The sequence below is a fragment of the Gouania willdenowi genome, chromosome 20, assembly GCF_900634775.1.
Source record: "Gouania willdenowi chromosome 20, fGouWil2.1, whole genome shotgun sequence".
NCBI lineage: Eukaryota > Metazoa > Chordata > Actinopteri > Blenniiformes > Gobiesocidae > Gouania > Gouania willdenowi.
In genome coordinates this window covers 11,762,023-11,776,992 of record NC_041063.1, presented here as the reverse complement: position 1 = coordinate 11,776,992, position 14,970 = coordinate 11,762,023, and the positions used below count along the sequence as shown (strand labels likewise).

General features: G+C 38.4%; 1 protein-coding gene across 4 annotated transcripts in view; it reads right to left on the bottom strand.

Annotated features, from left to right (window-relative positions):
- cdh19 (cadherin 19, type 2) overlaps window positions 1-4,158 on the bottom strand; it is a 35,483-nt gene extending 31,325 nt beyond the window's left edge. For 2 of the 4 annotated variants that reach the window (XM_028434580.1, XM_028434581.1), the window contains exon 1: window positions 3,899-4,158. The gene's annotated coding sequence lies outside the window, so the exon portion shown is untranslated. The remainder of the gene's footprint in view (window positions 1-3,898) is intronic. The other 2 variants (XM_028434583.1, XM_028434582.1) reach the window with 1 other exon arrangement.
- Window positions 4,159-14,970: the final 10,812 nt, after the last annotated feature.

Here is a 14,970-nt window from a genome sequence, read left to right as displayed (position 1 = left end):
AAGCAGAAGGCTGCCACCCCTGAACCTGGTTCTGCTGGAGATTTCTTACTGTTAAAAGAAAAACTTTTAGAAGGGAGTTTTTTTTTCTTCCCACTGTCGCTTATGCTTGTTCATGTAGATTTGTTGTTTTTTTTTCCTTTTTATTACAATATTTATATTTTGAAAGTGCTTTGAGGTGACTTGTTGTAATTGGCGCTTTATAAATAAAGTTGAATTGAATTGCTTTTTGTTTCATGTTTCAACAAATAAATCGAATAATTACTTCTGTGAAAAGCCCTTTCTCTTCAATGGACAGATCTTTTAGGACTTCTGCGGCTTCTGCACTGGAGTTCTACATGTATGTGCTTGAAAATTGGACGCTAGGTTGCAAGTAGCACTGAAGGTAGGTAATGGAAGCTACCAAGTGTGCATATGGAAAGGGGTGCGGCTTATAAATGTGTTGTGTATTTTGTCATTAAATGGCTGTAAAATACATCACACATCAACGTAGGACATTTTAAATGAAATGTTTTGGAATTTATGTTTGGACAACAATATTGGGAGGGTTAAATTAGTTTGGTTTGAACAGTGCTGGGTTGTAACAACCCAATCCCCCATCCCCCCCCCCGCCCTAGTATTTTACACCTATGCGTTCAGCCTAAGTTACCATGGTGATTTAGCGCCAAAAGCTTGCATAGCACACACTGATTAAATCCCGGAAGTTAGCGCGATAAGAGGAAATCTAAATCTAAATAAAACCAAGTCATACAAATGACTAATTTTATGTTGAATTAAACATAAGCATAATTCAAAACAATAAAACATGCAAAAAACTATTATATAATAAATCCATAATAGTTTAATAATACTAATAAACAATAGGTTAAATTGGAATTAAAATGAAAATCCTTTTTTCACCTGACATGTGGGCTGCTTGCCATTTTAATCAAGCCCCTCCTTCCACTGACTAAATCACAGATTGCAATTTCAGCAGGTGAAACTACCCGTATTGTTCATGTTTAATCATGTAAAAATAATTAACTCTCAAACTTATTTGTAATGACCTGGTAAAATCAATTACAGTTACAGGTTCCTTTTTAAAAATCCCATTTAAACAGTGAACGATGACATGAATATGTGTTTATGCTTATGTATGTCTCATGGATTCATATCCCTGAGAATTGCAGAGTGACATTCCAATTAGTGACCAGTGAATCGTGAGCTGTTATGGTCTTTCATAGGGCTGCCAAGGATGTGCAGAAACTGAACGCCTTGAGCCAAAACTAGACAAAAGCCCTCAATGATGTTAACACGGAGAAAAAGCTCAGCTGCCAACATGCCAAGGAGGCTGCCTTCAAACCTCCCCAATAAGATCTGCTCAAGCTGCTTAAAAAGTGTGCAGGTCAACAGATGTTTAACAAGTTGGGATTTTGTCGAAGTAAGTAATGACATTTTGGGAAAATGAGGGTTGTGCATGACATAAAACTTTCCTGTCTTGCGTCTGCGAATAGCATTGTGCTTGATAATAATAACAGTTACCTTGCCTACGTATCAAATAATAGATATACTGTATAGTCCAAAAAAACAAATCTAAGAGCACTCAAAGGTGTTTTATTGTGCCCAAAATTAACCAGAAGATGAGACACAAGACAGACACATAATTAAACTAGATGTTCAAGTGTCTCCTTTCAAAGGAAATTCCCGTTCTACATGACATCTCGTACATGCAGTGCCCTGTGGTTGACAGCCATTCATTACCTCTAATAGGCCTTCCTCCCATTTCCAGCAAACCTCCTGCAGCCTGTGTACAGAACGCTGCATAGCACATGAGCGAATGACAATGAGCTGCAGTCTCACAATGTTAAGCACTAGATGCACTGAGACCGCAGCATCATTTTCTTATATGTGATGTGTTATAGCTAATAAAAAGTCACTCTTTGCTAGAAATGGCTCTGAGATACCATAAAAATGTGTGCATTGTGCCGAGGCAAATGTTAAAACGCAGCATCAAAGGGGAGAGGCTTGACTTTCGAATGACTCATGGCTAACTGTGTAACTCAGTAATGCTACCTTCACATAATTAATTATGATCAGCTGTAAACATTAATCATGTGATGTGGTTAAAAAAAAATATATATATATTATCATTTAAAAAAAACTGATGTGTATTTTTTTCTTTTTTCACTGCTTGATGTGTTTTACTTCTTGAAATCATGCACATCCAAAACAAAAAGTATCCTTAATTGGTCATCTGGGAGAGTGTCGTGGGGCCCGATGTTTACTGTTCAGCTCTGTAACACAACAACAGTCCTGACGTGTACACTGTGTTTCCTAATGTGGGATTAGAAATGAATCAACAAGGGGATGTCAAGCCATCACATCCTGTAAGTGATTTCTTTAGTACAGGAAAAGAAGAGTGTCAGATTTTTAATCAGTTTTTTTTTTTTTTTTTTTTTTTTCCATTTATTGTTTGTTTTTAATTTGATTTTTCACAGTTTTTTTTACGAGTTTATATATTGATACTGATGCCATTTCATTATATATGTCTGATAGGTATAACTTCCCACTAGCCAAAGGGTAACAATGATTTCAGAAAGCTTTGTATATTTGGGTCTATATATTTGTTGTTTACTTTATAGTCACAGGGGCAACATTTTTTCTCTTAGGTGGCAAAAATGGACACCAGTAAAACACAACCGCAAAAAATGTTTGTGAAGCATTTAAGTTCTATTTTCTAGGTCAGTGTAGAAAGAGAAACATGCTGAATAATAAGAACAGACAAACAACAACAAAATACACAAGATGACACCAAAAACACACACACTAAGAGAGAAAAATACTTAATGTTACCAGCGACACACAAAACGACAACAAAGACACACTAAATGAGAGATAAATACACAACATCACTACAAAAATAACAGAGAAACATACAAAATGACATAAGAAACAACCAAATGACACCAAAAACGCACACACTGAGAGAGAATAATATGAACAACATACAAAAAAGACAATAATAACACAACAAAAGAGAAAAATATACTGAATAATAAAAAAAAAAAAAAAAAAACAGACAAACAACAAAATACACAAAAATGACGATTGATTAGAACATGAACTGAAAACACAAAGGTCAGTTTTGGTCCCACATCAGGTGGGATGGCCGGAATTGAAAGAAACTAGAAATAAATGTGTTTCATTCTACTTATTTACAAAATGAGATTCTTTAAATGTGTCTTATCACTCATTCATTCCATCATTATGCTCTATAGTTGTTTTTTTTTAACAGAATTCTGAGCAAAATGTTGATTTCGGAGAAAGGGGGTACTTTGATTCAAAAGTAAGAGGAAGGGGGTACTTGAGCCCAAAAAGTTTTAGAAACACTGTTCGAGATGATTTTTAGTCATGGCAGTGTCAACGTTGATGAGATTATTTTGTCATCGGACATTTTCAACCAACTTTAAAGAGGCTTTAAGAATAATTTATTACCATCTTGGTTGGATCGAAACACAACAATGAAAAAGCTCAGGGTTATACACATTCAACTTTACTTTACACATTCGTTTTAGGACAGAAAAAGACAATCTCACTGCGAAGTGATTGCAATTAAAATTCTTCCCCAGTCACACTGATACTGTGACGGCTTTGCTGCCATAACTCTGTTTGATTGAGTCACTACACACTTACAGTTACTTTCCATTTAGCTGACTCACGGCTAATCCTATTATAAACAAAATAAGATCATTGACTCTTATTTTAATGTTTTCATGCAAGCATGATGGTTATATAAGTTGGTAAGTATCAGTCAGATTGTTCCCTTTGTTTTCTTTTAAGGAAAGTTTGTTGAATACCTACTCACTTTCTTGGTCAAAACACCATTTGCAGTTGAGTGCTCGTCATTCATTGCCACACCCACCTTTTTGTTCGATCCTGTTGTCCCTCCTGCCACAGATCACTATCCACCATCAATACAGATCATCAGGGGGTGAAAGGAGACACAATCTGCTTAACTAAATACCCTGGCACTAAGAAGCAACTTCTTTTCTCGAAATGAGTAATCCCTGCCTCTCACAAACCTCCCCTTTTCTTCTTCTTCTTCTTCTTCTTCTTCTTCTGTTTCTCCTCCTCATATCTGTCCTCTAACTTCCTGATGATGAACAAACACAGGCGTGATTGTCTGGGATTTGTCTGAACACTGCAGAACATTCAGGGCCTTCAGTGAATGCAAATAGTCACAGCCCAGACTTATAAATGGATTTCTATCTTTTCGCCTCCTCCCCGTTTTCGTGAACAATCTGGTGCTTATTAGACTAGAGCTGGAGCACTGAGGGGATGGTAATTCATCCACTGTAAGGTCACTTGTTTTGTTGTAAGTTGGACGGAAACAGTATGTTTTTGTCATTTAAGCCCAGGGACCGTGCTGCTCCTTAATATTTTGGTCCTGTTAAAAACTTGACCCCATACAAAACACAGTTCGCCCATTGTTTTTGATTTATTTATAAGTTCTGCATGTTGCGTTTAAGAACTCATAACCTAGCCAACCTGACATTACAGTGTCTACTTTCCAAGAAGAATTCTAAAACGTATACTGACAGTTGTGCATCACTGTTGCCAGTATAACTCCCAAAAGGTTAGTTTTGTGGCCTTTTAATATCGAAGTATCTAAATAACACTCATCTACCTCATTCCTGGAGGCACTACGGATATTTCTCTATTTCTTGGGAATATTTGTAATCATATGGTATAGCCAAATTAACAATTGTTTTTCACACATACTGTAACTTTTCTGTGTGGAGCTTGCATGTTATTCATGAGATTGCATAAGTTTGACCTCAGTATGCTGGACTCCTCCCATGAGCTAAAACACATGTATTTAATGTTCACAAGTTTTTCTAAATTAACCAATATGTTACCATGTGTTGACGTTGACTCTGTGACCCTCTGATTCTAACTGTGAGATGCTCCAACAGGAAATACAGGGTGTGAGAGGAAAAGAGACAAGGAAGAAAAAAAAAGAGAGGGTAGGACAATAGTTCTCTATTCATGTTCTTATTTGCGTAATTCAAAACAGCAACATGTAAAGCTGGATCAACTGAATAAATCACAATAATGACGAACATTGTCAAGATAATTGTATTTTGTGCATTTGCTCTGGAATGCAACATGGATCCTTAAAGGTGCAATAGTATGCTCCAATTGTTCAAAGAACTCCGACAACATAGTAGTTGAGGTTTATTTTCCCAAACTTGCCTGTTTTCTGAAGTTTTAGCCCTCTGAAAAGTCACTTTCAGTGCGCTCCTAAAAACAGGCTGTTTTTTGGGCTTTCATGCATATGCATGAGTTTATCACAGCAACAGCAGCAGAAAATCCTTAACATTCTTCCTTCTCCTCCTCACCTCTTCTGACCACAAAAATAAGATGATTGTCCAATTGTTTTGTCCGACCACTGTGTCGCATTGGGTCACATCCTACAAAGGCAATACAAGGCACTATTATGGATACTAAAAGTGGAACTGATTGTGAGCGCTCGCCCTGCACCGCAGGGAAGTAAACTCTCAACTATCAGCTGAGTCAGCTGTTTTAAACGCTCACATGAGATGCTGCGCCACTTTCTTCTCCTGCTCACCTCTTCTGACCACAGGAATAGTCCATTTAAGACAATAGTCTATTGTTTTGTCCAATTGCTGTGTCGCATTGGGTCACAAACACGTCAGATCCTCCCATAAAGGATAAAGATGGTAATACGGCTACTAAAAGTGAAACTGATTGTGAGCGTTCTTCTGTTTATCAATATACTGGATTATTTATATAATGTATTGAAGGTAAATATATTCATTGTGATATTAACTGTAATATCAACCTGCTTTTTGTATGTTTGTTTTACCTGTGAGGTGGTTTGAGAGGGAGGAGCTCACGTTCATATGTAGGGTAGGAGGAGCCGGGATTGTCAGGAGGAGGAGTTTCCCCCTTTATGACTCATAAGATGAGAAAAATCCAACTTGCCCATTTGGAGCTGACGTTTTTACAAAATGTGAAATAGCAAGGGAGGGAGGAAACAGAACTTTTTCAACTTGGGCCCTCTGAATGAGCCTAAGGAATGTCACTGTAGCAAAACTGTTATAAAGTGATTTTTTCACAATATGGCCCCTTTAATAAAACCACTTATTTACAGAGCTCAGAAACTCTGAAAAGGCAAAATGTAATGGTCTAATTTTTGGAGAAATGGTGCCACTATAAAAGTGCAAAGAACATAATCCATGCTTTTTTTAAATTTTACACTAGCAAAGATGACAATTGTGGATGGTTGATTGGAATTAAATTGAGTGTAAAATAAAAACCCTTTTCCATGACCAGTCAGAGGGCATAGTCAGAAAGTGCCAATGAGCTAAGGACAAGCTACTTTTTTTTCCATTTGTTTGCCCCATTATTTTATTTTTCCCATTATTGTTGTAAAACATGTAAAAGAAAACATTTGAGACCATGTTGAAATGTGTGATTAGTATTCTGTTCCAAAAGCAACGTTCACAATTCCAATAATAATACATAACCAGTAAGGTGAAACAAACCTATCGAGATGCGCATCTCACAGAGTTTTTGGCCTGTGAAACGTACTGAAGCATCTGACTGTCCTCATACTCAAACTCTGTGACCCGCTGTATAAACAGTTTTATTTGCTGCAGCAGTTTTCAGAAAAAAAATTATTAGTCTGTCCTTAGTTGACATGGTTATATAAAATTTCAGTGAGGCATAAAACCAACAATGTTAGGAACTGCAGCAAAGACATGAATAGGGGGACCTGGTTTTACACCTTGACTGTAAAGCACGCTTCAAGGCTCATAGAGGTCTTTTTTTTTTTTTACCACCCCACCGAGACTCTGCTAGTACTTGTTATCGCGAGACACAAGTTTGCACATTCATTTTGATTTTTGTGATGCAATTAATTACCAAAATACACTAAAAGGTATGTTTTTAGAGAGTTCTCATAAACATGCCGGCCATCGGTACCTAATTACAAACCTATGGCTAATGGACTCATTACAGGGAGATCTAAAAGGGCCAAGCTTTGCAAAGTTTGTCCCCACATCTCCAAAGCCGTCTCGCCAGCCTTCCCTTTGTGACATGGATAAATTTGTTATTTCACAAGTTGTGATTATTTTTTTCATTTCATTTCATTTTAGCTCCACTCACTTTCTGATTCCATATCAAACAGAGAAATGTCAGGACCTGCTCTGTGACATTTAAAGCTCCCATTGTAAACCCTGTCTAATTGAGCCTTCCTCATTATAATGATGGAGTGTGGGGCGACCAGCGGAAAAGAAAATCAGAGATTAAAGTTGTGGTTTTGTGCCAGAAAATATTATTTACTTTCCCGCTCTCCTCTTCTTTCTGAACTCTGCGGTGAATCTGACTATCTTTCAGTCTCCTGTGACATTTGAGTGCTGTCAAATACTGACCAACGATAATGGTCAGCATATTTACTATGAGATAAAGGTGAGTCCAGTCAAATCTGCATTCACACGTTACGCCATGGAAATGACAAGCAATGTATAATATTTATTTTCAGGGAATATGTCATATGTGTAAAGGTTTTGTAAATTTCACATTAAAAGCCAGTTTATTCTCCATCTTTAACCCAAAATGAATGTGTGCCTAAAACTGTATTTTGTTACTGCCAACATAAAGGTACACATCCCTTACATTAGCATGGACGTCATGTCTGATAGAGGGCTACTCAGAATTCAAAGTTTGATGATTTCATTTCAATAAAAAAGAAAGAAATGATCATTGTTTTAAGACTAGAACATATAGCTAAAATTACCCAGCCAACGTGTACATATGGGCCCCATATGGGTTTACAAAGGGGCAGCATGGGTACCAAGTGGGCCTTGGTTGGAACTGGGCAAATTGTGTGGGTCCCATCTGGTTTTAGTAACATGGTCCTTTATAGCCCATGTGGGCTGACCATATGTGTACCATAAGGGACATATGCGGGAAAAGTGTATATAGGATAGAAGGAGACGAGTTATGTGGGTACCATATGGGTTACCATATGTCGGCCCACATATAGGACCCACATACAGTATGACTTAAAGACCAATATGGGTCATTTCACTTTTGCCCACCTGGGGCCTATCAGTAACTTAGTGTAAGCCTACCTTAAACCCACATGGGCAGGTAGCTTGGGGCCAACATGGAACCTGCGGACAATCTCATATGGGTGGCATCTGATAGTCCCAAATGGGGCCCATTATTCATCCACTTTTTACTCATATGGGCCCCACATAAAAATGTTGGCTGGGTAGTAGCTCAACACTGAGTCATTTTGAGCCGATACAATATACCCAATAAAACGTACTTGTCATCAAAATATATAAAAATGACACTACATACCATTTGCCTTCCAATAATTCAGACCATTGCTAGGTTTGATATGACAACTAAAGATTGTATATTTTGAACATTGTCCATTAAAACATATTTAATGTGCATTTATATGCATGTGTATACTGTATGTACATTATATTCTCTCTCTCTAACACTGTACCAAAAAAACCTTAATTTACATTAGTATAAGAATGTTGGTGTTGCTGTTTTTGTGTTTTTGGGCTATCATAGGCCACTGTTCTGATTAAAAGCTAAAAATGACCATACATTACAAATTACAGTAATACCTAATATAATATACCCAATAAAAAAGTTATATATTTTGATGACCAGCACTTTTTTTTTTTTAATTGTGTATATTGTATCTGGTAAAAATCTGCAGTGTTACTAATTTTACTTTTGGATCCCTGGGTGGCTTCAGCATCATCATGTTTGCTCTATAACACTTTTTAGATTTCCTTTTGGCTGTTACCTTCTGAGGGTGCCACAGTGATTTATTTGTATGGTTTATTTAGTGTTGATTCAGGTGAAAAATCACCCAAAAATGGGCCTGTTGGAAAAAGTGTGTTTTTGAAAAGGGAAATGCCTTCAAGGACGTCAAAGACGATGCTGAAACTACCCAGAGACCCATAAAACTGAGGCAAACACAACTTACTTAAACATACTTACAAATCATGTAAGTACAATTGCATGGGTGAAAATCATCCAGCGATAGTAATCTAGGGTTAAGAAATAGTAATATTGTATAAACATGTAGAGCAGAGCAAAAAATTCTTTTTCTTTTTTAAAAAATGTGTAACATAAAAATATGTTTTTTAATTATATTCATTTATATTTACATTGATTCAGTTGACTTGTAATTAATAACATTAACATCTCAATTGTCACAAATCACATTCATATTAAATGCTATGTGTTTAAATATATTCATTTAGTTATCAATTATGATCTTTTTTTTTAAATCAAGAAATCTTTATTTAAAAATACATACACGGCAGTAGCTAAACATGTTTTTGCTCTGAATCAAAGAAAACAGTTCCATCCTACAGTGCAAAAATGAAAGGCCATGTAAAATGATTTGATTTCAAGTTTCTTTTTTTTTTTAAAAAAAAAAACAAAAACAAAAACAATAAGCAGCATTGCAAATGTACCAGTTGTGATTAAAGTTGTGCCTGAATGTTTCTTTATGTATACAGTATCTCAAAGAGAAATACAACCCTCACACAAGTTGCCAAACTTCACCCAAAGGTCCACTTGGGTCTTAATAATTGTGTGTGAACACTGATGAAATAAACAAGTAGTACATTCAGTGTCCTGCATATGTCGTCATACTGCAGAGCATAAATTAGCCATAATGTGATCCACATTGACCTTTTCCCCACTATTCTTCTGTAATGCCGAGTTTGTTTGAACATATTTCTGCAAAAACAAATCATTTTGAGTCAAACATTGAGAGTTCACAAGTTCACCATCCCAAGAGTGGAAGTACTGAACAGTTTGAGCTTCATCGCTTCAGAAGCAGATTTGCCCTTCACGGCTCATGTTCATATTGTCATACTGACTATGTGTAATTGGGGGGAAGAACCAAAATGTCATTGGCATTCCTCTCAGACGCCTGTGTTGAATTTGATGAGGATGTCACATTAAAAATGCATGTTCCTCATACGTACGTTGGCCTTTGTCTTGAGCCATGGGAAATGACGGTCACTTATGACAAATAAGGACAGCGCTGACGCTGCCTGAGCTATTTGACAGGAAGCATCAGCATTTTTTCGCTGTGTCTGTCTCCTCCATATAAGACTATGCTTTTGTCAAGAGCTCGGGCTGATGAAGAGGAGAGAAAACTGGGTCGTATTCAAAAGGAAAGTAGACTATTAAAACAGAAATCCAGGTAAATCATCATTTCCTCTCTTAAATCAATGGGGTTTGTGCACAAAGATTTGGGTATATCCTGGTACTTCATTCTTTATACCTTTGTCTATGTCGAATAATTTTCATAATAAGTGCCATGGGCCTGCCAGGTGGCATTTATAGCAGAGACATATAGATGCACATTCAATGACTGAAAACCATTTATGTTCTAAAGCAACTCATGTAACTTTTTTCATTATAATGAATCTGAACTGTAATCCATGAATGTAAAGGGAACAACTAATCACCTGACTAAGCCTGCGTCCCAATACCCACACTTGCGGGGTGTCCCAATCGCACAGTGTGCTTTAGCTCCGCCCACTATGCACCTTTTATGCACACCTGTGCGTAGTGTGCATGCTAATGGACTTTGACGAAGGGAATTACACAGTGCTTAATATGTAAATCATCAGGTCCCGGAACACACAATTGAGGCTGAACTCTCAATCACCACGAACACTGATTTCTGGACAGAAGTTTGTTGTAATACTTTTAGGATGACAAAAAACTAATTCAACACAAGGTCCTCCACAGAACCCACATTACCAAACCAAAAATGCATAAAATGGGCTTCTCCTCAACAGACATCTGGTCGGCGGCACGAGCAGGGGCCGCGAGGTGAACCCTGCTTGGGCGGTGCCCTGCGGGGTCGGGGTCTGTGGCTCTGCCACCTCGGGGCTGTGTGCGCCGCATACCGGTCTGGATGGGTCCCTTGGGGGGGTGCTGACTTTGACAATAACTAAGACTCATCGCGCTGGCGGCATCGATGAAGGGTGATCTGGGGCGCTCTGGGGTCCTCGTCCGGCGCCCCAGCCGGCCAATGACCCAGCATGGTGGCGTGGTGAGCTGGGCCCTCGGCTTTCTCGGGTGTGTATGTGGAGGGTGGTGGCTGCCTCTTGGCTTGGGATCTTGGGGGAGTCTGGGGGGCTGCTCCGTCGTGGGGTGGTGGCCTGGGACTCCTTGGCCCCCGCTCTTTCTGCCTACCTGGCTGTGTCTTTGGGCCCAGGGTGGTGCTTGGGATTGCAGAAGCGGTTCTTGCACAAACATTGGTCATGGATGCACTAGCATGTCTTGAGCTGCGGGATAAACACGTGCTGGGCCTAACCTTAGACACATTAATCCCAAATACCAGTTTTAGGTATAACCACTCACTCCTTCCCTCTGTTCACGCCCACCGCCATTATACTTAAGCTCCACACTTGCCACCAGAGTGGCTGAACAGATTACACAACACAATTAGCACAATATACAGATCTATAACATTACATCTCACTCTCACTTTAAAGCAGTCAACTCTTCCCCATCCTTTCTGTTTCCTACCCTGATTCCCTCTTCCCTGTTCCCTTCCCCCTCACCTAGGTGTAACATTGCCCTCTCTTTTTATATCCTCCCAATAATAAAGTGTTTCTTACCCTTACTTAGGGAGGACTGGTGATGGTCACAATTATGCAATAAAATAAATGTATTTTTTAATTGCAAAACATACATTGTTGTCTTTAAAAGATTGCACTTCTTGTAGTGTTGACCTTTGACAGCATGTGCAGACAAAGTAGAGAGAGAAAAAAAAAAGGAGTCTTTGTGGGTCTCTGGTGTCAGTGTGCAGGACTTTGTCATGTTTTGACTGTGAACTAATGCATATTGTACCATCATACTACCGACACACCAAGTGACATTTTTCTATTCCTTCAGAGGGATTAATGGTTGGGTTTGATCTCATGTAACACCTTCAGTTTTTTACGGGGATTACATCAGGTTGTGTATCATTGCCAACAGTATGTTAAAGGAGTGAAGAGGTTGCTTTCTGATTTTTTTTAATTTTTTTTTTAACAGTGTTTTATGTTTCCAATTCATCAAAAGCAGACTTGGCACTTACTATGGTGTTTAGAACAGACAGTGCAAATGGGTGAATAATTTGTAAGCTCAGTGCAGAGGTTAAATAGAAACAGCGCTGTGCTAAACCTATCTAAACATTGTGAAGCATTGATGTAATAATAAAAAAAAAAATGGAAACTCTCACAATCTATTCACAAAAGTGAAACTGTCCTGTTTCTGTATTTTCTGATTAATGTCAGCAAAGTTTCTTCTTGAGAGCTGATAGCCTTTCTCAGAGGAATCACTTAAGAAATGAGAAGACTCCTTACTTTTCTCATGGGAAATATAGTTTTGAGATGAATGCGCTGTATCCATCATGCTGATGAAATGCATAATTAATCCTCATCATTTCCTATAATCCCTCTCCAGCATTGACCGCAGAGGAGAAATTCAGTAGCCAAGCCCATGTCAGCATGCTGGCTGATGCCTATTGTAGTTTGTTACTCCATAGTATGGAAATGCAGATGATAAATCAACAAGGTTACAAAGTGTTTACACAAATAAGTTAAAAACAATCGATTCAGTGCACCACACTGTCATTCCCCTAGGGATGTGCTTCCCTTGGAAGAATACACAATTCCCTCAGCCAGGGTTCATTTAAGACGCAGATTGTGTCTGATTGATCAATGAGAATCACTGCTGAGCCATCAATCTAAGAGGAGAATAGGAAAAACCAAACATTAACATGTATAAGCTGCCTTGTCCCGACAATGTCCTCTATCCTGAGTTAGTGTGAAAGCCGCCACCTCTGGGGACATGAAGAAAAGTGGCAAATCTGAGACCTCCGACAGGTACGCGTTACGTAAGGACGACAGAGAGGATGTCAGCACAGCAGTATAACTATTTTAACTAAGTTTTGTATTCTGGATAAGTTTTCAAGTATTTATTGGTTTAATTTCTTTTTTTTTTTAAATATTACCTACAAGTGCCCCATAGGTAATTATTGCCGTAAGCTGCCAATAAAAACTCAAAATTGGCTCATTATTTGTTAACCTATTATTATTATTAATGAGTTGCTTGGCAGATGTTCCATAGAGCTACATACGATATAACACTTTCTTACAGATGTGGTTGTTCATACATAACTCTCTATGTAAAGTTTAGCAGCATTCATTGGTTGTAATAGTTGAGGAATGGACTTCAAGGTTTTTCTGAAAAGATGTCCTCTTGAGAAGAGATGAAGGGGAATTTCTAGGATGTACAGATATGTTGCATTCAGGTAAATCCTCAAAGCACACATCAAAACATCCAAAGAAACACTCAATCTCCAGAGCAAACTCATACTAACTGTACAGTCTCCCTGTTCATAAATAGGTAAACACATATAGTTTTGAACTGTAGCAAAAGAAGCTGGTGAATGGGCATTTCCAGTGGCAACTGCTGACTGTACCACTCACACTAAGACTTTGTTGAAGTGAAAGTTGGACTCAAATGTTGCATGTGTTTCAGCTGGAGCTCTTTTACAACCAGGATCAGCATATAACTTTTCAGTTGAAGGTACAACCTATAATGTGTTTGGAGGACCAACTGGTACCCTGGGTGACCACAATCTGCATTTATATTCCTGTACTGCAGCTACTGTAAATGGGAATATTTTTTTTGGGTCACATTTCATACTTTCATATTGCAGTGGCACCTTATTGATTTATTAGGTCTCATGTCTTAATTTTGCCTCTAAGGAAGTATTGAAACCATGTAATTTTCAAATATCCAATAAACAGAGATCAAAGTACCAAATGAGGGGTGGATTCACAAAGATCTGAAATAAAGGGTGGCAATTCAATTGCTTCCCCAAATCCTTTAGTGACGCAGTTTCCTCAGCTGCGGCCCAGAATTTACTAAGATTGCAGCATTGATTAGTGCACGTGCAGAACTGGTGCAGACCGCCCTTATTTAAATGAGCGTTTCCTCCGTGTTGTGTTGAACATGGAGGTTGAACATGAGTGCGCGAAAGCAAAAATAAAAATGTGAAGCAGCAGAATCGGAGGTGTTAGTAGCGGAAACGAATAAAAAAAATGGATGAATTACAGCAGATAGATAGATAGATATTTATTCATCCCGCAGTAGAGAAACGTGCGTGGATGTGACTGTAAGTGACGGACGGGTGCATGCGCACGACAGCTTGCGTGCGTGTGTGCGAGACAGTGACCCACAGAGGAGAGATGGACGCACGTCCAGCTTTTTTTTTTTCTTTCTCTCTCTCTCACACACACACACCTGGAGCCTTTTTTCATCTCTGCTGTGTTCTCTGTCCACGTTTACTGCAGCGATGATCTCTGCGTGTGTGTTGGCACCTGCTTTTCAGTTTTACTATTTTCTTGTACTAAAACTATCACCGCAAACAGTTCCAGATTTCATGAATGGCATTGCTCCCCCTGCGTACATTTATTTGCATTTCCTCCTCCCATATTTTTGCTCCCCCTGGGAGAGCCGACTACTATACATATTAATTAGGGGGAAACGCACCAAACCTTTAGTGAATCCGCCTCTTGTTTAATAGATGATTTTGCACAGGAAATCATGTATTAAAGCACACCACAATCTTAATTCAGGGCATATACAGTTTACAGAGCATAAAGTCACCATTACCTTGGTACCCATTAAACAACATTGTGAATATCAAGTCATTTTCCAACAGCAGGAAAATTACATATCATTATGTTGTTATTTTGGAATAAATTTTCGCACTGTGTATGAATGGACAATTCTGGCCCTTGACTTAAGCATTTAACTTAACATTCTCCTTGCTTTACATCTCTTACCTAATTAACGGGGATAATCTCACAGTGACACTCTACTACACCATTTTCCAATTAGTAA